At 47.9% G+C, this 26353-nt stretch overlaps 1 long non-coding RNA gene and 8 other non-coding genes across 14 annotated transcripts in view; all 9 read right to left on the minus strand.

The window, feature by feature from the left end:
• Positions 1-26353, minus strand: part of LOC122454830 — an 80944-nt gene that overhangs the window by 20047 nt on the left and 34544 nt on the right. For all 6 annotated transcript variants that reach the window (XR_006273531.1, XR_006273534.1, XR_006273532.1 and 3 more), the window contains 3 exons: positions 19317-19466; positions 16827-16976; positions 13992-14145 (listed from right to left, as the gene is read on the minus strand). This is a non-coding gene — a long non-coding RNA (uncharacterized LOC122454830). The remainder of the gene's footprint in view (positions 1-13991; positions 14146-16826; positions 16977-19316; positions 19467-26353) is intronic.
• Positions 7727-7821, minus strand: LOC122419863. The gene has a single exon (XR_006263076.1). It is a non-coding gene; the product is annotated as a small nucleolar RNA SNORD116 (small nucleolar RNA).
• LOC122419861 lies at positions 10205-10295 on the minus strand. The gene has a single exon (XR_006263074.1). It is a non-coding gene; the product is annotated as a small nucleolar RNA SNORD116 (small nucleolar RNA).
• On the minus strand, positions 12727-12816 carry LOC122419865. Its single transcript, XR_006263078.1, has one exon. It is a non-coding gene; the product is annotated as a small nucleolar RNA SNORD116 (small nucleolar RNA).
• LOC122419849 lies at positions 13657-13748 on the minus strand. Its single transcript, XR_006263062.1, has one exon. It is a non-coding gene; the product is annotated as a small nucleolar RNA SNORD116 (small nucleolar RNA).
• LOC122419850 lies at positions 16492-16583 on the minus strand. The gene has a single exon (XR_006263063.1). It is a non-coding gene; the product is annotated as a small nucleolar RNA SNORD116 (small nucleolar RNA).
• LOC122419857 lies at positions 18984-19075 on the minus strand. The gene has a single exon (XR_006263070.1). It is a non-coding gene; the product is annotated as a small nucleolar RNA SNORD116 (small nucleolar RNA).
• LOC122419860 lies at positions 21540-21633 on the minus strand. The gene has a single exon (XR_006263073.1). It is a non-coding gene; the product is annotated as a small nucleolar RNA SNORD116 (small nucleolar RNA).
• Positions 24329-24422, minus strand: LOC122419864. Its single transcript, XR_006263077.1, has one exon. It is a non-coding gene; the product is annotated as a small nucleolar RNA SNORD116 (small nucleolar RNA).

Below are 26353 nucleotides of genomic sequence, written 5' to 3' on the forward strand. Positions count from 1 at the left end.
TCAGAGCAAATACTGTCCAGTATTTTCTGCCATCAAATCAGATGTTTACAGGCAACTGTAAAATTTGTAAAAGTTATTTGTTAACTTTAAACATGATAGTCACTATTGATACTACTTGACCAACTGAACTCCCTCCATAGCCTAGTATAGTCCCTTGTGCTGGACCTCACCTCACAGAAATAATTTTGTCAGCCATTTTATTCAGATTCCTCTGAGACCCACTTTGAACTCATCACCAATGCAGGTACATTTGTAGTAGGACAGTAAGTTATGTAGCAGAGACTGAGCAATCAGGATCCCAACACCTTCAGACACAACCATCAGCAGTTTTAAATGATGGAGACGAGGTCATCACAGTCAATGATCTAGTATCAGTTAACTGGCTTGGCCAGAGTTTTATTACCATTGGAATGTTACAACACTCTAATGTCAGTATTCTCAGGACAAAATGCTTACCAGTGTGAGAGTCTCCAATGAACTGTGAGGTTTGAATGGCAGATTTAGTCAGATATTCTCCATCATTTCACTTCTCAAGGTGAAACAAATATAATTCTTTCAAAAGAAATCAAGTGTGATTCTAAGTTGAACTATAAAAATAGAGCAAACTGGCCTAGGAATCCCTATACTGCACGTATTCTCACTTAGTCTTGAAAATCTCTAGACTAGATAATCTCCCTCTAGGCTAGAGAATCTCCCTCTGTACCTAAGAAGGCTAAAAGCCAGGTGACACAGATCAGGTCACACCATGAAAATGAGCTGCCTGAACTAACAGAAACTATTCATTTCTGTATGTAGAGTCTCTCACTTCAGAGACAGCATTCAGTGTAGAAAAAACCTTCTAACACCTTATGCATGACTAGCAGGAGCTACATGAAGACTAAGCAAAATCAAAGAGACCAAGGGACCAAAATAGCAACAAATCAGCTCTGACAATTGGACTGCAAAGAAAACCACAAACTTTAGATATAAGACATTGAATTAAACCAAAACAGGGTTTAGGAACTAAAATAAAAACTGTAATAGAAATCAGGTACCCTAATTTAATATAAAAACTGCACAACAGAGCTACAACTAGAGACTATCATACTAAATTAAGTCAGAAAGAGATAGACAAGTAGAATATATCACCTACATGTGGAATTGAAATAAGGCACAAATGAATCTATCTACAAAACAGAAAGACATGCACAGATACAGAGAACAAACTTGTGGCTGCCAAGGGGAGGGAGGGGAGGGAAAGGGATGAACTGGGAGTTTGGGGTTGGTAGATACAAACTATTATATTTAGAATGGATAGACAAGGTCCTAAGTGTATAACACAAGAAATGACATTCAATATTCTGTTATTAGTCATAATGGAAAAGAGTATAAAAATGTATATACGTGTATAACTGAGTCACTCTGCTATATAAAGAAATTGGCACAATATTATTTATCAACTATACTACAATAAAAAACTCTCAGATAGAAATGAAAAGATGACCCATTACAGAAGAAAAGTAATCATGAAAAGAATGTGAATAGAAAATCAATGAAAGAAACAAAAGATGAAACAATGCAGTAATCAGAATAAATAATAAAATACTGATGAAAAATTTGGGGTGTGAATATAAAATATCTTTAAAAAGTGAAAATGAAGACAAATCTCCAGTAAATAACAAAAATATAAATTAAAGAAATGAAATGAAAATGGAATTGTATAATAAGTAAGAAAAGTTTACCAGACATGATCATTATTAGAGAGCACAAAACATGGAAGATACTGAGTGAAATTAGTGAGCATCAAAAGATCAAAAAAATTTAAAAAAGAAAAAATGATCCAAATCCCATAAAGGATCTGTGTGAAAAAATAAGATACCTAGATATTAAATAACTCATTAAAAAGAATACTAATAAACTAAGGTTGCTGCTGTTGTTCAGTTGCCCAGTCATGTAACTCTTTGCGACCCCATGGACTGTAGCACACCAGGCCTTCATGTCCCTCACCATCTCCTGGAGTTTGCCCAAGTTCACGTTCATTGCACTGGTGACACCATCCAGCCATCCCATCCTCTGATGCCTTCTTCTCCTTCAGCCCTCAATCTTTCCCCAAATCAGTGACTTTTCTAATGAGTTGCCTGTTCACGTCCTTGCAGTGAATATGCAGGGTTGATCTCCCTTAAGATTGACTGGTTTGATCTCATTGCTGTCCAAGGGACTTTCAGGAGTCTTTTCCAGCACAGCAGTTTGAAGGCATCAATTTTTTGGCATTCTGCCTTCTTTACAGTCCAGTTCTCACAACCGTACATGACCACTGAGAGGAGGGAATGGTAAACCACCCCAGCATACTTGCCTCATGAACTGTACAAAAGGCCAAAAAGATATGACACCAAAAGATGAGTCGCTCAGGTCTGAAGGTGTCCAACATGCTACTGGGGAAGAGTGGAGAACTGCTAATAGCCCCAGAATGAATGAAGTGGCTGGGCCAAAGTGGATATGCTGCTCAGCTGTGGGTGTGTCTGGTGATGCAAGTAAAATTCAATGCTGCAAAGAACAGTATTGCATAGGGACCTGGAATGTTAGGCCCATGGATCAAGGTAAATTGGACGCGGTCAAGCAGGAGATGGTAAGAATAAACATCAATATCTTAGCAATCAGTGACTAAAATGGATAGGAATAGGCAAACTTAATTCAGATTACCATTATATCTGCCACTGTGGGCAAGAATCCCGTAAAAGAAATGGAGTAGCCCTCATAATCAACAAAAGAGTCCAAAATACAGTACTTGGGTGCAACCTCAAAAATGACAGAATCATCTTGATTTGTTTCCAAGGCAACTCAGTCAACATTATAGTAATTGAAGTCTATACCCCTACCATGGATACAGAAGAAGCTGAAGTTGACCATTTCTATGAAGACCTGGAAGACCTCCTAGAACTAATACTTAAAAAGATATTCTACTCATCATCAGGGGTTGGAATGCAAAAGTAGGAAGTCAAGAGACACCTGGAGTAATAACAGGTAAGTTTGGCCTTGGAGAACAAAACGAAGCAGGACAATGCCTAACTGAATTCTGCCAAGAAAATGCACTAGTCATAGCAAATACCCTTTTTCAACAACACAAGAGATGACTTTACACATGGACATCAGTTCAGTTCAGTTGCTCAGTTGTGTTTGACTCTTAGCGACCATATGGACTGCAGCATGCCAGGCCTCCCTGTCTATCACCAAATCCCAGAGTTTATTCAAGCTCATGTCTGATGAGTTGGTGATGCCATCCAACCATCTCATCCTCTGTCATCCTTTTCTCCTCCTGCCTTCAATCTTTCCCAGCATTAGGGTCTTTTCCAGTGAGTCAGTTCTTCTCATCAGGTAGCCAAAGTATTGGAGTTTCAGCTTCAGCATCAGTCCTTCCAATGAATATTCAGGACTGATTGCCTTTAGGATGGACTGGCTGGATCTCTCTGCAGTCCAAGGGACTCTCAAGAGTCTTCCCCACAACACATCAATTCAAAAGCATCAATTCTTCAGTGCTCAGCTTTCTTTATAGTCCAACTCTCACATCCGTACATGACTACTAGAAAAACCATAGCTTTGACTAGATGGACCTTTGTCGGCCAAGTAATATCTCTGTTTTTTAATATACTGTCTAGGTTAGTCATAGCTTTTCTTCCAAGGAACAAGTGTCTTTTAATTTCATGGCTGCAGTCACCATCTGCAGTGATTTTGGAGTCCCAAAATATAAAGTCTGTCATTGTTTCCACTGTTTCCCCATCTATTTGCCATGAAGTGATGGGACCAGATGGCATGATCTTAGTTTTCTGAATGTTGAGTTTTAAGTCTGCTTTTTCATTCCCCTCTTTCCCTTTCATCAAAGGGCTCTTTAGTTCTTCTTTGTTTTCTGCCATAAGGGTGGTGTTATCTGCATATCTGAGGTTATTGATATTTCTCCCAGCAATCTTGATTCCAGCATGTGCTTCATCCAGCCCAGTGTTGCTCATGATGTACTCTGCTGCTGCTGCTGCTGCTAAGTCAATTCAGCCATGTCCGACTCTGTGCGACCCCATAGAAGGCAGCCCACCAGGCTCCCCCATCCCTGGGATTCTCCAGGCAAGAACACTAGAGTGGGTTGCCATTTCCTTCTCCAATGCATGAAAGTGAAAAGTGAAAGTGAAGTCACTCAGTTGTGTCCGACTCCTAGCAACCCCATGGACTGCAGCCCACCAGGCTCCTCCGTGCATGGGATTTTTCCAGGCAAGAGTACTGGAGTTGGTTGCCATTTCCTTCTCCAATGATGTACTCTGTATATAAGTTAAACAAGCAGGGTGACAATATACAGCCTTGATGTAATCCTTTCCCTATTTAGAACCAGTCTGTTGTTCCATGTCCAGTTCTAACTGTTGCTTCCTGTTGTGCATACAGATTTCTCAAGAGGCAGGTCAGGTGGTGTGGTATTCCCATCTCTTGTAGAATTTTCCACAGTTTGTTGTGATCCACACAGTCAAAGGCTTTGGCATAGTCAATAAAGCAGAAGCAGATGCTTTTCTGGAACTCTCTTGCTTTTTCCATGATCTAACGGATGTTGCCAATTTGATATCTGGTTCTTCTGCCTTTTCTAAATCCAGCTTGAACATATGGAAGTTCATGGTTCACATACTGTTGCAGCCTGGCTTGGAGAATTTTGAGCATTACTTTACTAGCATGTGAGGTGAGTGCAATGGGCAGTAGTTTGAGCATTCTTTGGCATTGCCTTTCTTTGGGATTGGAATGAAAACTGACCTTTTCCAGTTGTGGCCACCAAATGGTAAATACTGAAATCAGATTGATTACATTCTTGGTAGCCAAAGATGGATAGGCTATAGACAGCCAGCAAAAACAAGACCTGGAACTGACTGTGGCTCAGATCATCAGCTTCTAATAGCAAATTCAGGCTTAAACTAAAGAAAACTGGGAAAAACACTAGGCCAGCCAGGTACGACATAAATCAAATACTGTATGAATTCACAGTAGAGGTAACAAATAGATTCAAGGGACTAAATCTAGTTAAACAGTGTGTCTGAAGAACTATGGACAGAGGTCTGTTGTTGTTCAGTCACTCATTCATGTCCGACTTTGGGATCCCATGGACTATAGAGTGCCAGGCCTCTCTGTCCATCACCAACTCCCAGAGTTTACTCAGTCTCATGTCCATTGAGTTGGTGATGCCATCCAACCATCTCATCCTCTGTTGTCCCCTTCTCCTCCTGCCTTCAGTTTTTCCCAGCATCAGGGTCTTTTCCAATAAGTCAGTTCTTCACATCAGGTGGCCAAAGTATTGGAGCTTCAGCTTCAGTGTCAGTCCTTCCAATGAGTATTCAGGATTGCGTTTCTTTAGGATTGACTGGTTTGATCTTGCAGCCCAAGAGACTCTCTAGAGTCTGTAACATTGTACAATTGAGGTTAAACATACAAAAATAGTAGTAAAAACATATATGAAACAGTGAATTCACAATTTAAAAAATTTCTACAGTTAAAAATCCAGAAATTAAAAAAGGCATCTAGAATCAGAATGCAAAAAAATGTTCATAAAAATGTTCATAAAAAATTATATAACATTTTGGAAAAATATGAAAGCAAAAAACAGAAGAGATGTACCTGACAAGAGGACTAAGAAACATTTAGGTGTAATTTATTATTTTAAGAAATATTTAAATTGGCAAAAATTCTTGGTTTATAAAGGTCAATTAAACAACTAAAAAAACAAGAGTAAAAACAAAAACATGAAGTGAGATATTATAAGGTCACACACAACAAAAATAAGGGTCAATAAAATACACATCGATACAAGAGTTTTTTAAAATTCTTGCAGCACACCAATTAAAAATGGGAAAGGAGGGCTCTGAAAATTTTTTATAAAGCACTTGACTGAAAACAATGGCAACTATATCATAATATAACACATATGACAAAAAGTGAAGAAAACAAGTAGGAAAAGAAAAAGATGAATAACAAAAAAATTCATGATCCTGATTTACAGAGCTAAAATAAAAATGTTCAATGAGCCACATTAAAAAAAAAAAAAAAAGAAAAGAAAATATACAATGATATACCATAGAAACTCATACACAACCTGGGGATGGCTACATTAGCTAGGTAAGTACTCAGAAGAAGATTGTTTCTGAGCCTAAGGCAAAGATAAAAGTCCTTCACTTGGACCACACAGAGACAGAAAGGAAATGGAGCCTATCCAATGTCCAAAGTTATAAGGCGAGACACCTAAAACAGCTGAGTAAACTGATGTGGGGCCTCGCACTTTTGAAAGCCAGTCCCATCAGTGCCCATACTTTAGCAAACCAAGAGCTCTTCTAGGACCATGGTGACATCCACAGTCACCAAAACTACAGAACCTTGCAAATTCATAAACCAGGAAAATCACTGTCCACACCAGAGATACCATGAGACCCAGGTCCTCAAGGACCAATGTGACAGCCACAGCCATTCCACAACATAACCCAGCAAACAGCTGCAAGCTCTGAATCCACCATGACTTCTCTGGCCTGAGGCCCGGTATTCCAGGGATCATAGGTTTGATGCACCAGCTGATGGCATGACAAAATGACGCTCATAACAGACAGCCTCTCCTTGGAAGCTGACTCCCCTGTTTCCACAGGATCCAGTCTAATGACCTCCAGGAAAGAGCTCCAAACCTCAGAGAAGGCTAGGTGGGCTGGGTATAGAAATGACCCTGTCATGTCCTGAGGAACATCTTTACATCATCAACACAGGGAGAACCTGGCCAGACATGGATAAAACAAACACCCGCCTCATAATTGGCCTCCATGCCAAGACATGATACAATGCCTTGATGCCAACCACTTGCTGCCACAAAGATCCATCACAAAGCAGTCAATCAAAGGAGAAGCCAACTGGGGGATGGGTACATGAACCTGCACCCTCAGTGCTTCCTGAAACTGGCTTAAAATGTACCTGAAAGCAACCCAAAGAGTTCAAGGAACCCTACAGACTTGCCAGTTCATCCACAAAGCATTTCACCTAGGGGTTCATGCACAATTCCTAGTGCATTTCTCACTCTCTTTGCCATTCTCTGTCCCTAGTATCTACCCACCTCAGGTCAAAGTGCCAGATCCTCTCCTCTACACAGAATTTTGATTTCCTCAAAAATTCTGTTAGACATTTTCCAGGCCCAACCTCTCAAGCCCAGTGCCTGCCCCCCGCACCTCACCCCACCACACACACACACACGGGGGATGTGATCTGAGGAGGGGTTGTCAGCTTGGCTCACATCCCATGGATGGTGGTCTGTTGATTTGCTAAGATCATCAGGAAAAACCTTCTAACATTCATCCCATCTCCTCATAGAACATGACAGAGAAGCCCGGCCTATGCAGGGCTCCTGCTCTGACCCTGTGTGTAAAGATGTAGGTACCCTCCAGGGATAAGGCAATGACCTGGTAGAGGCCCGAGGAACTCAATGGCAGGCCAGAGACCCTAAAAGGCTCCCACTTCCTTTAGCACCTGCACTCTCACCCGTAGAAGAAGAACGCAGACCTGGCTAGCCTCCTGCATCCGGGGATGACACACTGTCCCTAGCCATCCCCCAGGGATGGGAGTCCCAGACTTTTTCCCCAAAGGCTCCTCTTCCCACAAGAAAGTCATCACCCTCAACTTGCACAAAGTGGCTGCTGATGGCCAAGGGGGCAAATGCAATGTGACACCCTGCCTACGTTCCCTGTGGGAGCCACGTTTAGGACCCCAGTTCTGATGAGGAGACAGTAGAGGCTTTTCACACTCATTTTGTTTAGATTTCCAAGGTATGCCTTTTTTTGGAGTCATCATCAGTTTAAGCATGTGCTCAGACTCTGGACCTATGGCCTCCACCCTGAGATGGCCAGGGAACTCAATCACATCAGCATTCAGGACCCATCAGAGCCCAGTCATGGGGGAGGTAGTGCAGTCAAGCTTCAGGCCATCAGAGCTCGCATGTCCCAGGGAAAGCCCAGAATGTGATGGTGCAGCCCCAGCTCACAGAGGTCCAGGCCAAACCAGTAGGTTCCCACGAAGAAGTGCCACTTACCACCATGGGCATTCCACCATTACCCCATGGGCTTATGCCAACATGCCTCCAGGGGCTCCCCTGCCTGACCTCACCTGGCCTGATGTCATGGAATATGGGAAGGATACCACACTGATGGTTTTGATCCCTGGGGACTCCACCTGAGTTGAAGCAAGAACTTACATACACACTTGAAGAACATGCATAGGTTCATGAAGAACATGTACAGGAAAAAGGGGCAATGCCACCTGGAATACTGGGCTCTATCTTGCCTCTGTTTTATGTCCTGCCCCTTGTCTGTGTAGCAGGAGTCAAATGTGAATGCACTGGGGCAAGGACACTTTCAGAGTGGGTAACTATCAGGCCAAAGAAAGCCACTGGTCCATCACATCCCTGGTTTTGGGCCCTCCAATTCCATTCCTGAATACTGTGCCTGCTGACACAGCTTAACGGTGTAATTCTTGAACCTCTTGACATACCCAGGAAAACTGGGCCCACCCTGCCAATCTAACAGCCACTGACACTCCGGGGAAACACTCAATCTTGGCACCTACTTTGCTCACAATGGACCTGCCAACAGGGCAACAAGGAAACTGGGAGCTTACATGAGAAAATGGCACTTGCCTGAAAGTAGGGTCCACAATGCAAAGTGGCTCCTTGGGCCCCGCAACAGAGTCCCTGAGGCACACCTGAACTGACTCTGGGGGACTCAAGAGTGCACTTACTTCCTGGACTACAGCCAAGGCAGAGGCCCTTAACTTGGAAAACATGCAAAGCTACTCCAAAACCCAAAGTTACAGAGCTAGATACTTTATATCAACTGGGACACTCACCATGAAGCTTTGAAATTTCTTTAGCCAGGAATATCACAGCCGTAACTCAGAGACATACTGAGACCCGGGTCCTCCAGGAACAATGGGACACCCATAGCCATGCCATGAGAAAACCCAACAAACAGTTGTGACCTCACTGACCTCACTGTGACAATCCTCACTGATTCTCTGGACTGAGGCCAGGCATGCCAGAGACCATGAGCTCACTGTACCAGCTGGTGGCATGCCAAGATGACCCATCCCCCAGACAGCCTCTCCTGCCCCTAAACCTGCAATCTCTCCTTAGCAGCCAACTCCCCTGTTCCTACAAGGTCCTGCCCAATGACCTCTGGGAAGAACTCTAACCTTTAGGGAAGGCTAGGAGGGCTGGGTAGAAAAAAATTTAGGATGGCTTAAGGAACAACTTCACAAGGTAAACACAGAGAAAATGTAGCCAGATGGGGACCTCATGCCTCATAATCGGCACACAGGTCAAGACAGGATACAATACTACAATAACAAACATTCAGCACCATGAAGACACAAAGTGAAGGAAGTTAATCAAAAAGAGGCCAAATAGGGCACAGTCCCTGACTCTTGTTTCCCTACGCCTTCCAGACACTGAGCACAAATGCACTGAAGGCAAGCAAAAGAGCTCAGGGAGCCCTCTAGACTCGCTGACACCTCCACTCACCAGTCCAGCCATGCGTTCACCACTCATTCCACACACATTCACCACCCTCTCACCTTTCAACTGCCCTGAAATACACCTGCCTCAGACTCTCCCATTAACACAGAATATTTATTACCTCAAAACATTTTCCAGGCCCACCCTCCCAACACTCATGTTCACTCACATATGAGCGGGACACAACCCAAAAAGGGGACATAGGCTTGGACAACGTGCTGGGGACAGTGGCTGATGTCCTCCAACCATCAGGAGAAACTTACTCTGTATCCTTTTTCTCCAGTAGAACATGAGATAGAAGACCAACCTAGGCGAGGACTCTTGTTCTGACTCTTGTGTAAAGATTATGGTTTCCTCTAAGAGACAAGGCAACAACTGAGTGGAGGCATGAACACAGTGGCAGCCCAGAGGCTCTCAAACAACTCCTGCATCCTCTGCTATCTCACCCTCACCCGCAGCAGGAGACCATAGATCTGACTGGGCTCATAAACCCAGACCAGACATGCTGTCTTCAGCCACTCAAAGAGGATGGGAGTCCCAGGCTCCTTTCCCAATGGCTCCTTTTCCCATGAGAAGGCTGTCCCCCTCAACTTACACAGTGAAGCTGCTGAAGCACAAGGAAGCAAATGCAACTTGGCATTCTCTCTATTTTCCCTGTGGGAACCACACACTGGAACTTAATTCCAATGAGGAGACCACAGGGACTGCTCACTCATTTTGTTTAGATTTCCAAGGAATGCATTTGTGGGAGTCAACACAATCCTACCATGTGTTCAGACACTGGATGTGGAAAGTTGTGGCTTCTACCTTAGGACTGTAGGCGAGCCCAATCACATCAACATTTGGGGCCACCCAGAGCCAAGACATGGGTAGGAATTGTAGTCAAGCCTCAGGCCATGGGACTTGAATGCCAGAGAGTAAGCACAGAACGTAAGGGTGCAACCCCAGCACCCAGAGGCCTGTAGACAAACCACTAGGTTTTGGGAAAGAACTGCCACTTACAACCATGGGTGTTCTACCTGTATCCCCATGGGCTGCATGTCCACTCAGATATGGGGGATCACTAATTTCACCTGGCCTCACCTCCACAAGCCAAGTGTCACAGAATATGCAAAAGGTTACCTGTTGCAGTGGTATTCCAAGTTGGTGATCAAATTAACTTAAGGCAAGAAAATACCTGCAGGCTTGAAGAATAGCAACAGGCACATAGCAGACAGAGGCAATGCTCACAGGAGAGCTGAGATTCATACTGCCATCTATGACTCAATTGCTGCAACTCTTTCGTGTGTCAGAAGCCAAAAATGAATGCATTGCTACAGGGAAAAATTCAGTGTCAAGGGGCCAACAAGACAAAGTGAGAATGTTCTGTTAACTCACTGGTCTCAGAGTCTGCAAATCCACTCCTCTTACCATCACTGACAGCACAATGTAAAGATAATCTCTAAGAATCCCCAACTCACCCTCGGGGGCAGGAGGCCACCTTGTCTGAATTACCACTGTCCCTCCAGGAAAACACACACACTCTTGGCACCTACTCTGCTCACAATGGTCTCACCACCATGGGGAAGGAACAAAGGTATTTGAGAGCTTGCACAAGAATAAGGCCCTCCTTTGACAGGGAGATTATCCATGAAACTATTTCTTGGGCTGTGCAACAAACGGGCTCCATAGTACAGCTGTGAACAATCTGGGTGGCACACGAGTGTACTTGCTTTCTGGACTACAGCCGTGCTACAAGCAGTTAGCTTGAAATATACAAAAAGCTATAGGCCATTGGAACCATTCTGAAATGCAAAGATGTGGGGCTCCACCCTTTACAGTGCTTAAGTTGCTCAACGTGATGTACTGCACTTTTTAAGGCAGTAACATCACTACAATGGCCCTGGAGACAACACAAGACCCAGGTGATCCATGACCATCCTGACAGCACAAGCCATGACATGACAGGATCCAGAAACAGCCATGGCTGCTGAACCCACAATGATGTCTCTGGCTTGCGGCTAGGAACGCAAGAGACCACAGTGTTGCCGCACCAGCAGGCCACAAAACAAAAAGACCACTGTGCCAGAAAGCCTCTCCTGTCCTTAAGACAGCACCTGCTTATGTGGGCAACTGACTCCTCTGTTTCTATCAGGTCCAGCCCACTGAATTTCAGGAAAAACTCCTAAACTTGGGAAAGGATAGGTGGGCTGGATATAGGAATGACATGTGGATGTCCCGAGGCACACCTTATGCCATGCACACAGGGAGAACATGGAAAGATGGACAGAAAACATCCCCTTTGCCTCATAATTGGCCACCAGGACGAGACAGGACACGATACCAACCACTTGCGGATCTGGAGTTCCGCCACAAAGGAAACCAATTATGGGAGAGGGAAACTTGGATGGTCCATAAATCTGCCACTGTTGTCCTTCCTAATACTCATTCCAAATGCACTTAAGGAAACATAAAGAGTCCATGAAACCTGACTGAAAAATTTATCCATCCACCTGCTTACTCACCCATTGGTTCAACCACCCTTCTGGGCTTATTTCCTGCTGTCCAAGTTTTCCTCACTTCCTGCCAACCACCCGCATCAGGGAAACATGCTGGACCTTTCCATCAACATAGGATTCTGATTTCCTTGGAAAGGCACTAAGGCACCTTCCAGATTCAGCCTCCTAACACCTGTGCACACTCATACACAAAACAAAAGAAACAATACAAGAAGGGTCCATCAGCTTGCCCAAACTCCTGGACACTATGCTCATTTACTTCTTCAAATATCAGGACAAAACTATGTAGCATCCTATTCCCCAGGAGAACATGAAAGAGAAGTCTGGCTGAGGCCACAACTCCCGTTCTGAATCTGAACAAAAACAATTTGTTTTCTCTAGGGGACTAGGCAATGGGCAGGCAGAGGCCTGATGAACTCAATGTCAGCCCAGAGGCCCACAAATGGCTTTCACTTTCTCTGCCACGGCACTTTCACCCACAGTAAAAGACAACAGCTTTGGCTAGTCTTGTGCAACCAGGGACAACACATGGTCTCTAGCTGTTCCCTGAGGATGGGAGATGCAGGCCCTTTTCCCCATGGCTCGCCTACACACCACAAGGTTGTCACTCTCAGCTTCCATGCTATTGCCGCTGATGCCCCAGGGAGCAAAGGCAATATGACCCTGTCCATTCCATCCCTCTGGGAGCCACATGCTGGACCTTAGTTCCAAAGAGAACATGATAAGGATTGATAATTCATTTTGTCAGATTTTCAAGGTTGCCTTTGTGGGAATCATCATCCATCTAAGTGCATGTGCTCAGATGCTGAATGAGCAAAGTCAGGACCTCTACCCCGGGAAAGCCAACAATCTCAATCACTTCAGCAGTTGGAACTGCACAGATCCCAGCCAAGAGGCAGGAACTACAGCCAAGCTGTGGGCCATGGGACTTTGTGTGCCCCAGGGAAAGTACAAAGGTGAAAAAGAAGACACCACACCCAGAGCCCTATGGCCAAACCACCAGGTTTACGTGAAGAAGGGCCACTTACAGCCATTGGTGTTCCACCTGGACCACCACGGGCCGTGTGTCCAGTGGCCTGTAGTGGCTCATAGGCCTCAACTTTCCAGGCTGGGAGTCATGGAATATGTAACGGGTCCCCTGGTGCCAATGGTCTCCCATCCTGGGCCACTCAATCTGGCTTGAGGCAAGAAAAAACATGCAAGTATGAGGAAAAGAGACAGGCATACAAGGGAAAAAGGCAAGGCCCCCAGGAGCATTGCCCTCACACTTGCATCTACCATTAGATTGCTGCACCTCAATCTGGTATGTCAGAAGCCAAACAAGAATGTGTTGGCATGTGGATTGCTTCAGATTCAAGGGGCCATCAGGACAAAGAGCAACAATCTGTCAACTCCCTGGTCTTGGGCCCTGCAACTCCTCTCCCCATGCGATCCCCACCAACACAGCTTAAGGATGTCCTCCATGAATATCCAAGATGCCCTCAGGGGAACAGGGACCCCTTGGTCTAATAGCCACTGCTGTTCCAGAGGAACACACCCACTCTAGGCACCGAGTCTGCTCACAAAGAGCATGCCAGTGGGGAAAGGAAAAAAGTTTCTGAGGGTTTCCTCTTGGAGCCACGTGCTGGACCTCAGTTCCGATGAGGAGACGGTAGGGATGTATCACTCATTTTGTTCAGATTTCCAAGGAATGCATTTGTGGGAGTCATCATCGATCCAAGCACGTGTGCTCAGGAGATGCATGAGCAAGGTCGTCACCTCCATCCCAGGAAGGTCAGTGAGCTCAATCATGTCAGCATTCGGGAGTGCACAGATTGCAGCCATGTGGCAGGAACTACAGCCAAGCCTTGGGCCCTGGGACCTTGCATGCCCCAGGGAAACCCCACAAGGTGAGGGCATGGATCCCATGCCCAAATCCTTGGGGCCAAACCGCTAGGTTTCCTCAAAGAAGGGCTGCTTACCGCCATAGGTGATCCACCTGTACATCAAAGGGCCAACTGCCCAGAAGTCCCTGGGGGCTCGCATGCCTCGTCTTGCCAGGACAGTTGTCATGGAATATGTAATGGGTTCTCTGTTGCAAATAGTCTTCCATCCCAGGTCACTCAAGGCCACTGGCTTGGGGTGAGAAAACACACACATGTGTGAGGAAGAGCAACAGCCATACTGGGGAAAGAGGCAAAGCCTCCAGAAGTGCTGCTCTCATTCTTGCATCTACCATTCAATTGGTGCACCTCAGTCTGGTGTGTCAGCCGTCAAACATGATGCATTGGTGCACGGATACCCTCAGAGTCAAGGGGCCTGCAGGACAAAGACTGCCAATCTGCCAACTCCCTGGGCTTGGGCCCTGCAATTCCGCTCTTCATGCCGTCCCCACCGACACAGCTTAAGGATGTCCTCTGTGAACCCCTGAGACACCCTCAAGGGACTGGGGCCCCTTGGCCTAACAGCCACTGCCCTTCTAGGGAAACACACCTGCTCTTGCCACATACTCTGCTCACAATGGACTGCCCAGCACAGGGAAGGATAAAAGGTACCTGAGGGCTTCCACAACAGTAAGACCCTTCCCTGACAGGGAACAGATCCATGAAAAATGTCTCTTTCAGTCCTGCAACAAAGGGGCCCTGATGGACATCTACGCTTAGCCCAGCTGACACATGAGCATGCTTTGCTTCCTGGCCAAAAGCCATGCTAGAAGGCCTTCCTTAGGCACCATGAAAAGATGTAGGCCATTGGAGACTTCCTGAAGTGCAAAGATGCTGGGGCTCCACCCTTACAGCAACTGGGTCACTTGTCCACCCTTACAGCAACTGGGTCACTTGTCATGCTACCTTGCTCTCTGTAAGGCAGTAACATAACTGCTGTGAACCCACACACAGCACAAGACTCAGGTCGTCCACAACCATTCTGACACCACCAGCCAGGTCATGACACAAACCAGTAAAGAGGCGAGATGACTGAACCCACATGACACCTCTGGCCAGAGGCCGGGCATGTAGGAGAGCACAGCCTCGCTGAACCAGCAGACTGCATGACAAAATGAGCCCCACACCAGACAGATTCCCCTGCCCTTAAAATTGAAGACACTCACAGGAGCATCTGACTCCCATTTCCATGAGGTCCTAGCCCCTGAGTTCAGGGAAGAGCTACTAAACTTGTGCAAGGATACCTGGGTTGGGTACAGAAATGACACTGGGATGTCCTGAGGTATAGCATCATTCCATGCACACTGGGAGAATGTGACACGATGGACAGAAAATATCCCTTCTACCTCATACTTGGCCTCCCTGATAGCTCAGCTGGTAAAGAATCTGCCTGCAATTTAGGAGACCATCCTTTGATTCCTAGGTTGGGAAGATCCGCTGGGGAAGGGATAAGCTACCCACTACAGTATTGGGCTTCCCAGGTGGCTCAGATGGTAAAGAATCCACTGGAATATGGGAAACCTGGGTTGGATCCCTGGGTGGGGAAGATCCCCTGGTGAAGGGAAAGGCTACCCAGTCCAGTGTTCTGGCCTGGAGAATTCCTGGAGAATTCCATGCAACAGATAGTTCACACTTGGCCCCGAGGTCAGGACAAGATACAATGCCATGTTGGAAACCACTACTAGCTCAAAGCCTGTCACAAAGGAAACCAACGATGGGAGAGGCCAACTGTTGGATGGTCCTTGAACCTATGAATCTGCCACTGTGATCCTTCCCCACACTCACTCCAACTGTATATGAAGGCAACCCAGACTTCAGGGAACCTGACTGACTCACTGATCCATCCACGCATCCATCCACCCATGGGCTCTACCACCATTTGAGGTGCATTTCAAGATCTCCGAACTTTGCTCTCCCCCAGCATCCACCCACCTCAGGGCAATGTGCTAGTCCTCCTGTTGACACAGGATTTTTATCCACGGCATACCCTAATGCAATTTCCAGGCTCAGTCTCCCAACACCAGTGCCCATGCACACCAACCAAAGAAACGATCAGACGAGGGGCCCTCAGCTTGGCCCACATTCTGGACACTCTGCCCATTGATCTCCTCTCAATATCAGGAGAAAACTATGCAGCAATCCATCCCCAGAAGAACATGACACAGAAGCCTGGCTGAGGCCACGACTCCTGTTCTGACCCTGAGTGAAAACTCTGTGCTATCTGCCAGGGACCAGGCAGTGGGTGCACGGAGGCCTGACAAACTCAGTGGCAGCCCAGATGCTCTCAAATGGCTTCTGCTTCCTCTGCTACCCTCACTCTCATCCACACCAGGAGACAAAAGGCCTGGATGGCTCATGCAAACAGAGACAGTTTGTGGTCTCGTCATAACCCAAGCATGGGAGATGCAGCCCCTTTCCCCCGTGGCTCACCACCATGTCACAAGGCCATCACCCTCAGTTTGCACACTGTGGCTGCTCACACCCCAGGGAGCAAATGAATGTGACCCTGGCCCTTCGATCCCTCTGAGAGCCACGTGCTGGACCTCAGTTCCGATGAGGAGACGGTAGGGATGTATCACTCATTTTGTTCAGATTTCCAAGGAATGCATTTGTGGGAGTCATCATCGATCCAAGCACGTGTGCTCAGGAGCGGCATGAGCAAAGTTGCCACCTCCATCCCAGGAAGGTCAGTGAGCTTAATCATGTCAGCATTCGGGAGTGCACAGATTGCAGCCATGTGGCAGGAACTACAGCCAAGCCTTGGGCCCTGGGACCTTGCACGCCCCAGGGAAACCCCAGAAGGTGAGGGTGTGAATACCATGCCCAGATCCCTGGGGCCAAACCACTAGGTTTCCTCAAAGAAAGGCTGCTTACCGCCATGGTTGTTCCATCTGTACACTCAAGGGCCACTTGTCCAGTTGCCTCTGGGGATTCGTGAGACTCATCTCGAGAGGCTGGGTGTCATGGAATACACAACAGGTAACCTGTTGCCAACAGTCTTCCATCTCGGGCCACTCAACCTGGCTTGGGGCGAGAAAACACATGCATGCGTGAGGGAGAGCACCAGGTGTACGGGGGAAAGAGGCAAGGCCTCTGGGAGCATTGCCAATCATTCTGGCATCTACCATTCAATTGCTGCAATAAGGTGTGCTGTGTAGGCAGCCAAAGAGGGATGTGTTGGTGCATGGATACATTTAGAGACAAGGGGCCATCAGGACAAAGAGTGCCAATCTGCCAACTGCCTGGTCTCAGGCCTGCAATTCCACTCCACGTACTGTCACCGCCAACACAATTTAAGGATGTTCCCCAAGAACCCCGAGACCCCCCTCAGGTGAATGTGGTCCCCTTCGCCTAACAGCCATTGACATTTCAGGGAAACACACCCACTCTTGGCACCTATTCTGCTCACAATGGACTGACCAGCATGGGAAAAAATAAACGGTACCTGAGGGCCTCCATGACATTAAACCCCTTCTCTGATATGGAGCATATCCACAAAAAATGGCTCTTTCAGCCCCATGACAAAAGGGCCCCAGTGGACTCAGCCCAGTTGACACATGAGCATGCTTGCTTCCTGGTCAACAAGCCCTTCCTTGAACAACACAAAGAGCTACAGGCCATTGGAGCCATTCCAAAGCACAAAGATGCTGGGGCTCCACCCTTCAGAGCAACTGGGTCACTTGTCATGCCACTTTGTTCTTTTTGAGCCAGTAACATTACTGCCATGAGCCCAGACACAATACGAAACTCAGGTCATCCACGACCATCCTGAAACACCAGTCATGACACCACAGAACCCAGCAAAGAGGCACAATGATTGAACCCACATGACGCCTCTGGCCACAGGATGGCAGGAGAGCACAGCCTTGCTGCTAGGCACCACGCCAGAGAGCTCCTCCTGCCCTTAGAACTGTAGCCACTCATGTGGGCAGCTGACTCCCCTATTTCCACAGGGAGAAAATTTCTTCCCCTTCCCCTATGTCTTCCCCTGCCCCCTAACTTCTGGGAATAGCACCTAAACTTGGGCAAGGATAGGTGGGCTGGGTATAGAAATGACACTGGGATGTCCTGAGGCACAAATTCGCTCCATGCACATGGGGAGAGCAAGGCAAGATGGACAGAAAACATCCCCTCTGCTTCATACGACCCTCAGGCCAGGACAAGATACACCACCTGGGGAACGACTCACGGCTCCAGAGGTCTGCAGCAAAGGAAACCAGTCACGGGAGAGGCCAACTGTTTGATGATCCATGAACCTGTGAACCTGCCACCACAGTCCTTCCCCACACTCACTCCAACTGAACCTGAAGGCAACCCAGAATTCAGGGAACTTGACTGACTTGCCAATCCATCCACCTGCCCATCCATCCATGCGTTCCACCACCACTTGAGGTACATTTCACACTCTCCAAGCTTTGCTCTCCTCTGGCAACTGCCCACCTGAGGACAATGTGCAGGTCCCTCCTGTTGACTCAGGACTTTCATCCTTGGAAATGCCGTAATGCACCTGCAAGGCTCACCCTCCCAACACTAGTGCCCACTTACATACCAACCAAAGAAACAATCAGATGAGGGGCCATCAGCTTGGTCCAAATTCTGGACACTCTGCCCAATGATCTCTGACTATCAGGAGGAAACTATGCAGCATCCCATCCCTGAGAAGAATATGACATAGAAACATGGCTGAAGCCATGACTCCTTTCCTGACCATGAATGAAAACACAATCAGGCAAAGGCAGTGTGGCTAACAAACTCAATGGCAGTCCAGATGCTCTCAAAAGGCTTCCACTTCTCTGCTACCAATAGAATCATACATGCCAAGAGACAAAAGCCTTGGCTAGCCTCATGCAACCAGAGATGACTCGTGGTCCCTAGCCATATCCTGAGGTTGGGAGGTGAGGGCATCTTCCTCATGGCTCACCTCTGTACCACAAGGCCGTCACCCTCAGCTTGCATACTGTGGCTGCTGATGCCCCAGGGAGCAAATACAATGTGACCCTGGTCCTTCGATCCTACTGGAAATCACATGCTGGACCTCAGTTCCGATGAGGAGATGGTAGGGAGGGCTCACTCATTTTGTTCATATTTCCAAGGAATGCATTTGTAAGAGTCATCATCGATCCAAGCACGTGTGCCCAGGAGCTGCATGACCAGTCGCCACCTCTATCCCAGGAAGGCCAGTGAGCTCAATCAGGTCAGCATTTGGGACTGCACAGATTGCAGCCATGGGGCAGGAACTGCAGCCAAGCCTTGGGCCCTGGGATTTTGAATATCCTAGGGAAACCCCAGAAGGTGAGAGTGCAGATCCCATGTCCAGATCACTGGGGCCAAACCACTAGGTTTCCTCGAATAAGGATCACTTACCTCCATGGGTATTCCATCTGTACGCCCAAGGGCTGCATGCCCAATGGCCCCAGGGGGCTCATGCTCCTTGTCTCACCAGGCTGGGATTTATGGAATATGTGACGGGTTCCCTGCTGACAATGGTCTTCCATCCTGGGCAACTCAATCTGGCTTGAGGTGAGAAAACACATACATGCATGAGGAAGAGCAACAGGCATACAGGGGAAAGAGGCAAGGCCTCCAGTAGAGCTGCCTTCATTCTTGAATCTACTATTCAACTGCTGCACCTCAGCCTGGTGTGTCAGAAGCCAAATATGAATGCATTCACACATGGATACCTCCAGAGTCAAGGGGCCATCAGGACAAATAGCACCCATCTGCCAACTCCCTGGCCTCAGGCCCTGCAATTTCTCTTCTTTTGCCGTTTCTACTGAAAGCTTAAGGATGTCCCCCAAGAACCCTGGAGACACCCTGAGGGGAACAGAGCCCCCTTGGCCTAATAGCCACTGCCCTTCCAAGGAAACATATCCACTCTTGGCACCTATTCTGCTCACAATGGACTTGCCAGCACAGGGAAGGATAAAAGGTACCTGAGGGCTTCCATGATAATAAGCCCCTTTTCTGACAAGTTGCATATCCACAAAAAAAAGGCTCTTTCAGCCCTGCAACAAAGAGGTCCCAATGGACACCTGCACTCAACCTGGTTGACACATGAGGGTGCAGGATTCCAAGCCAACAGCCATGCCAGAATAACTTCCTTGAAAAGCACAAAGAGCTACAGATCATTGCAGACATTCTGAAGGGCAGAGATGCTGGGGCTCCACCCTTTACAGCAACTGGGCCACTTGTATGCTGACTTTCTTTTTGTAAGGCAGCAATATCAATGCCATAAACCCGGACACAACATGAGACTCAGGTTGTCCATGACGATCTGGACACCATCAGCCATGCCATGACAGAATCCAGCAAAGAGGCATGATGAACGAATCCACATGACACCTCTGGCCAGAGGCCAGGAACACAGGAGAGCACAGCCTCCCTGCACCAAATGACAAAATGAGCCCCTGCAGGCCTCCCTGCGGGCCAAATGACAAAATGAGCCTCACAGCAGACAGCCTCTCCTGCCCCTACAACTGCCCACTCATGTGGGCCGCCAACTCCCCTGTTTTCCACAGGATCCTGGTCCCTGATTTCTGGGAAGAGCCCCTAAACTCAGGCAAGGATAGGTGGGTTGGATTTACAAATGACAGTGGGATATCCTAAGGCACAACTTCACGCCAAACACAAGGGGAGAATGAGGTGGGATGGACAGAAATATCCTATCTTCCTCATACTTGATACCCTGGCCAGGACAGGATATGACACCAGACTGGAAACCACTCCCAGCTCCAGAGGTCTGCCTCAAAGGACCTATCACGGGATAGGCCAACTCTTGGATGGTCCGTGAACCTATGAACCTGCCGCCGTGGTGCTTCCCCACATTCACTCCAACCTTAACTGAAGGTAACACCGACTTCAGGGAACCTAACTGAGTCACTGATCCATTCACTTACCCATCTACCCATGGGTTCCACCACCATTCGAGGTACATTTCACACTCCCCAAGCTTTGCTCTGCCCCAGCATCTCCACCCCCAACCCCTCAGGGCAACGTGCAGATCCCTCCCATTGACACAGGATTTCCATCCTCAGAAATGCTCTAAGGCATCTGCCAGGCTCAGTTTCCCAACAGCAGTGCTCATTCAGACAACAACCAAAGAAACGGTCAGAAGAGGGGCCATCAGCTTGGCCCACCTGCTGGATGCTCTGACCATTGATCTCCTCTGAATATCAGGAGAAAATCTGCGGCATGCCTTCCTGGAGAAAAAAATGACATTGAAGCCAGCTGAGGCCAAAACTGCTGTATGAATCATGAGTGAAAAATCTTGGCTTTTCTCCAGAGCACCAGGCAACAAGCAGCAGGCAGGGGGGGGGTCAGTGAAACTCAATGGCAGATCAGATGCTCAGATGCTTCAAATGGCTTCAATTACCTCTGATAACTGCACACACATCATAACAGAGGACAACATCCCAGGCTAGATTATTGAAGCCAGAGACAAACTGAAGTCATTTATAAGGGCCACCAAAAGAAAGATGACAACCAAATGAAGGGGACCCAGGTATTGTATGCATGTGTGTGACCAAGTCTAAGCTGGCCCTAACTGATAACTAGCCCCAATCCTAGCTTCACGGGAGGCATCGTGCTAGAGCTCAGTGTTGATGAGGAGATGGTAGTGAGTTCTCACTCATTTTGTTCAGATTTTCCAAGGAATGCATATTAAAGTTGTCATCACTGATCCAAGCATGTGCTGCTTCACTGCATACCTCAGCAGGGCAGGCAGGGCTGCTCCAAGAAGGAGCCAATGATCTGGGAGTCCTCTAGGAGCTGGGAGAATTCAGAGCCCCCAGGCTTCTTGGCAAGAGGAAAAGTCCATTCACACTTACAGGTACTCGGGCAATCCCAGGAAACCCTAAATCCACGACACATTTTGGGGCAGGGGAAGGTGTACCGTCCTTAGTGATCCAAAAAACAGAAACTGCAAGCTGTTCCTGCCACACTTCTCACAGGATTCTCTTGCACCTTCATTCACAGAATCATAGGCAGGGATTCTTCTAAGTGACAGTCATACCTGGAAACTTCTCCTGACAAGTCGAAGGAAAGCACAAGCACGCTTCAAATGTGTACCCGGGTTCTCAATGAACAATATTGGTGTCCACGGTTCCCTGGGGGAAAGCCTGCATCTGCTTCTGAACTGCCTCGACCCCTCATGTCTGACTGGATACCTATCTATAGCACAAAGGTAGGAAATTATCTTAAAGTTCCTATCGGTGTCTGTCTCACTGAGTATGTGTGCGTGGCAGGGGATTTGATGTGGGTCTGAGTGTGTGTGTTCCAGTGTACCAAGAAGAATGTGCCTCGAGACTCTGGGTGTGCCTCTGAAACTCCTTCTGGGTGTCTCCAGGACTCAGGGTCCCACTGCAAAGGCCTTGGTGTCTTAACACGCATGTCTTCACCACAGAGCCCTGACCTCCTGCTGTCCAACAAAATGGCAGATGACACCTGCCACTGTCCACAAGCCCCATGCAAAATTTCATCCTGAGGAGCTGTTGAAATAGGGCATGGGCTTGTGATCTCTGTGACCCATACCCTATCACCATGAACATGAACCTGACTGCCCAAGGTCACCTTGCAGAGCAACTGTGTGAATGCCATGTACCATGAGACATGCCAGCTAAAACTACAGCTCAAGTGTCCATGGTCACAAGACCCACCTCCTCCTGGATCAAGGAAACTTTCCCCAAGAAGGTCAAAAGTATTGGGAACATGACCCTGGGGCAGATATGGCCCACCATTCCCTAAAAGGGCAAAATAATTCAGGGCATGAGCCACTTCCTGCCCAGTGAGTCTAATCACTCTCCGAACTCCGCCGGAAAGTGCAAGATGGGACCTGGTCTTCCTCAGGTACCAGGATTCAGGGGTCACTCCCACAGAAACTGGGCCCCTTTGCCGGCCAGATAATGCTCAGATCCATAGCCTCCAGGGCCCTGGGAACCAACCACACCAAGGAAAAACTCCTAAAATAAAGCGATTCCTGCAAATTGAACTCCTCCATCCACCCCCAGTGCGACTCACCCACATCAGAAGCCATCAGGTCTTCTGCTCACAAAGGGATATTTAGCACTCAGAAGACCAACAGGAAGAAGGTGGTCTTTGATTACGGTGACACCATGCCATTCTGCCCAGCATCCCTTCTCTGCTACACAAAATAATCAAATGTTCACAGAACACCAAGTCTGCTTCCAGGAAGACTTGAGAAGAACTTCCAGGGAAAGACCTTTGTTATGTGAAGTTTCCCACAACAGTGCCAGGGAAGTAAGTCATTTGCTACATCATGGAGGAAGCCTTGGTATGCCAACCAAAGATGAATCTCTAAAAACCACAGGACTCCAAGGTTGAATACTTCTCTGCCACGGTGGTGAACAACTGGGTGCCATCTGGGCAGTCCAGCTGGTCCCATCTTTAGGAATTTATAGACCTTGCAAATTGCAGGCCAAAAGGAAAAACAATGTGCAAAGATCTCATTTCTGCCCACACTAGCTGGCTGCGAGGCCTCAGTAAGTGGAATTCTTCAAGGCACCAAAGATACGCTTTGTGAGTCCTTCTTCTGGCAGTGGGCCACCAAGGCCACAAAGGTCACCTATCACCAAGCCTGCCAGGCACCAAAATGCCCTCTCCTCTGTACCCAGCCAAGGGCAGCTCCAAAAGGACCACAGTATGGCACAATGAAAACACAACAACAGTGCCTGCAGCCTCAGTGGACAGACCATCCCAGGAAATCACACTGCACTTTTCCTCACCTGCACAACCATTCTGCTCTAGGCCTCTGGCCAACCTGCAGGAGGAATGCAGGCTGGGACCACTGCACAGTCCACGGTGGCCTCCAAGACACAAGCATGTGACAGAAGATGCAACACAGGAACTGCCAAGGACAGAAACGAGGTCTACTGCCTTTCAACCCTGCCACCATTTGACTAGGTCCCTGAAAACAATACAGCCCACAGGGCACTCAGAAATGCCACCAACCCAAAGGGCCTCAACAGCTAGGACCTCAGATCTGACCTGAGGCTCCAATAAGAAACTACAGAATCTTCCTCACTTTGGCTTCCACATCAGCACAGCCCAAACTAGTGCACTTGCAGGAAGAACTGGGACAAAACGCACACTGTCAAGCCAAGGGCTCAACAGGCTCAGGCCAGGATCTACTCTGACTCCTAGCATCACAGGTGAGGCTAGACGTTTCCCGTGAACTTCAGTGGCATTGATCTCAGATCTTGCACTCCAGGAAAACCGCATGAACATCTTACACAGCCCACACTCAGAAGGGAGCCTTGCAAACGGTGATGATCCTGGTGCTCTATGCATATATGTGACACAGTAAAAGCAGCCTTTACTGCTAATGAAAACACACTTAGCCCCAGGAGAGGCAACGTGCTAGAACTCACTGTCGGTGAGGAAACAGTATTGAATTCTGACTCATTTTGTTCAGATGTTCCCAAGGAATGCATATGAGAGTGTTGTCACAGATACGAGCACATGCTGGCTCGCTGCCCACCTCAGAAGGGCAGGTAGGGCCAATCTCAGGAGGAGCCAGTGACCAGTGAGTCCTTCAATAGCCAGGGGAATTCAGAGCCCTAAGGCTTCTCTGCAGAATGGTCCTTCCATACATACAACTACTCAGGCAGTCCCAGGAAACCCTAAATCCATGAAACATCTTGTGGTAAGAGAAGGGTGCCATCCTCAGTGATCCAAAAAGCAGTGGCAGGAACCTGGGCCCGTCAGCTTCTCGCCAGACTCCCTTGCACCTTGAGGTCCTGTCAGACATGCATGGCTCCTTGTCTTGGGTAGCAGATAGTCATACCTGAGAACTTCTCCTGACAAGTGGAGAGAAAGCAAAGGAACACTTCAGATGTGTGCCCAAGTTCTCACTGAACAATGTTGATGTCCATGGTTCCCTAGGGAAGGCCTTTATATGCTTAGCCAAATGTATTGATCCCCTACCTAGGACTGGATAAATATGTGAGCATGAGTGCAGTAAAAGAATTCAGGGCATGAGCCTCTTCCTGCCCAATGAGTCCAATCACTCTTCAGGGATCCAATGGTAAGTGAGAGACAAGAGGTGCTCATCCTCAGGTACCAACATCCAAGTGTCACTCCCACAGAAACGGGGCCCCTTGCCCAGCGAAATAGGTTAAGATCCACAGGGTGCATGCCACTGCTTACTGACCAGACTCTATGGGAAAAACTCCCATAATGCAGGGCTTGGTCCAAATTGAACATTTCTGCCCCAAATAGCGACTCACCCACATCAAAAGCCTCCAGGGGCTCTGTTCACACAGAGACAACCAGCACCCAACAACAGAAAAAAGTGGGCTTTGACTAGTGTGACAGCAAACCATTCTGCCTGGCACCTCATGCCCGCAAAGCAAGATCACCAAGTGTTCACAGATTACTAAGGTGGCTTCCAGGAAGACATCAGAAGACCGGCCAGGGGAAGACCTTGGATGTACCAGGTCTCCTGCCATAGTGCCAGGGGAGCCTCTGACAGGGGAGCTTCTGGCGCCTATATTGAGGTAGCCTTGGTATGCCAACCAGTGACCAATCTCTACCATAAACACAGGCCTTCAAGGTTCATAACTCATTGCTAGGGGAGGAAACTCCTGGGTGGATTGGAACTGACTAGCTGGCCCAAAATTTGAAGAAATAAAACACCTTGCAAATTCCAGGACGAGGGGCCAAATGGGGGCCAAGGAGCATGCACGCACAACACATTACCATCTAAAGGGCTGGCTCCTTAGACACAGACAGTGCAACTTTTCAAGGCAACAAAGATACGAATGAAGAGTTCCTATTCTGGCATAGGAATAACAGGGCCAAAAGTGTCACAATCACCAAGCATCCCAAACACCAGCAATGCCCTCTCCTCTGTACCCAGCTGAGGGCAGCTCTAAAAGGACGACAGTATGTATCACTGAAAACACAATGACAGTGCCTGCAGCCTCAGCAGACATAACATCCCAGGCAATCACACTGCGCTTTTCCTCACCTGCCCAACCATTCTACTCTGGGGCTCTGGTCAACCTGCAGGAGCAATGCAGGCCTGTGACCACAACACAGTCCATGGTGACCTCCAAGATTCAAGCATGTGACAGGACTTGCAATTCAGGAATTGCCAAGGGCAGAAATGAGGCCTTTTAACTTTCACAACTGCCACCGTTCCCCTAGGTCTCTGGAGCCGCTATAGCCCACAGGGTACTCAGCAATCTCACCAACCCAAAGGGCCGCAATGGCAAGGGCCTCAGATCTCACCTGGGCCTCCAATCAGACACCACAGAAGCTTCCTTGCGTCAGAATCGACATCATGAGAGCCCCAATTAGCACACTTGCAGCAAGAACCAGGACAGTGCACCGATCTCAGCAAAGAGCTCACTGTCCGATGCCAGGATCTACTGCGACACCTA

Source organism: Cervus canadensis, chromosome 17 (assembly GCF_019320065.1).
Source record: "Cervus canadensis isolate Bull #8, Minnesota chromosome 17, ASM1932006v1, whole genome shotgun sequence".
NCBI lineage: Eukaryota > Metazoa > Chordata > Mammalia > Artiodactyla > Cervidae > Cervus > Cervus canadensis.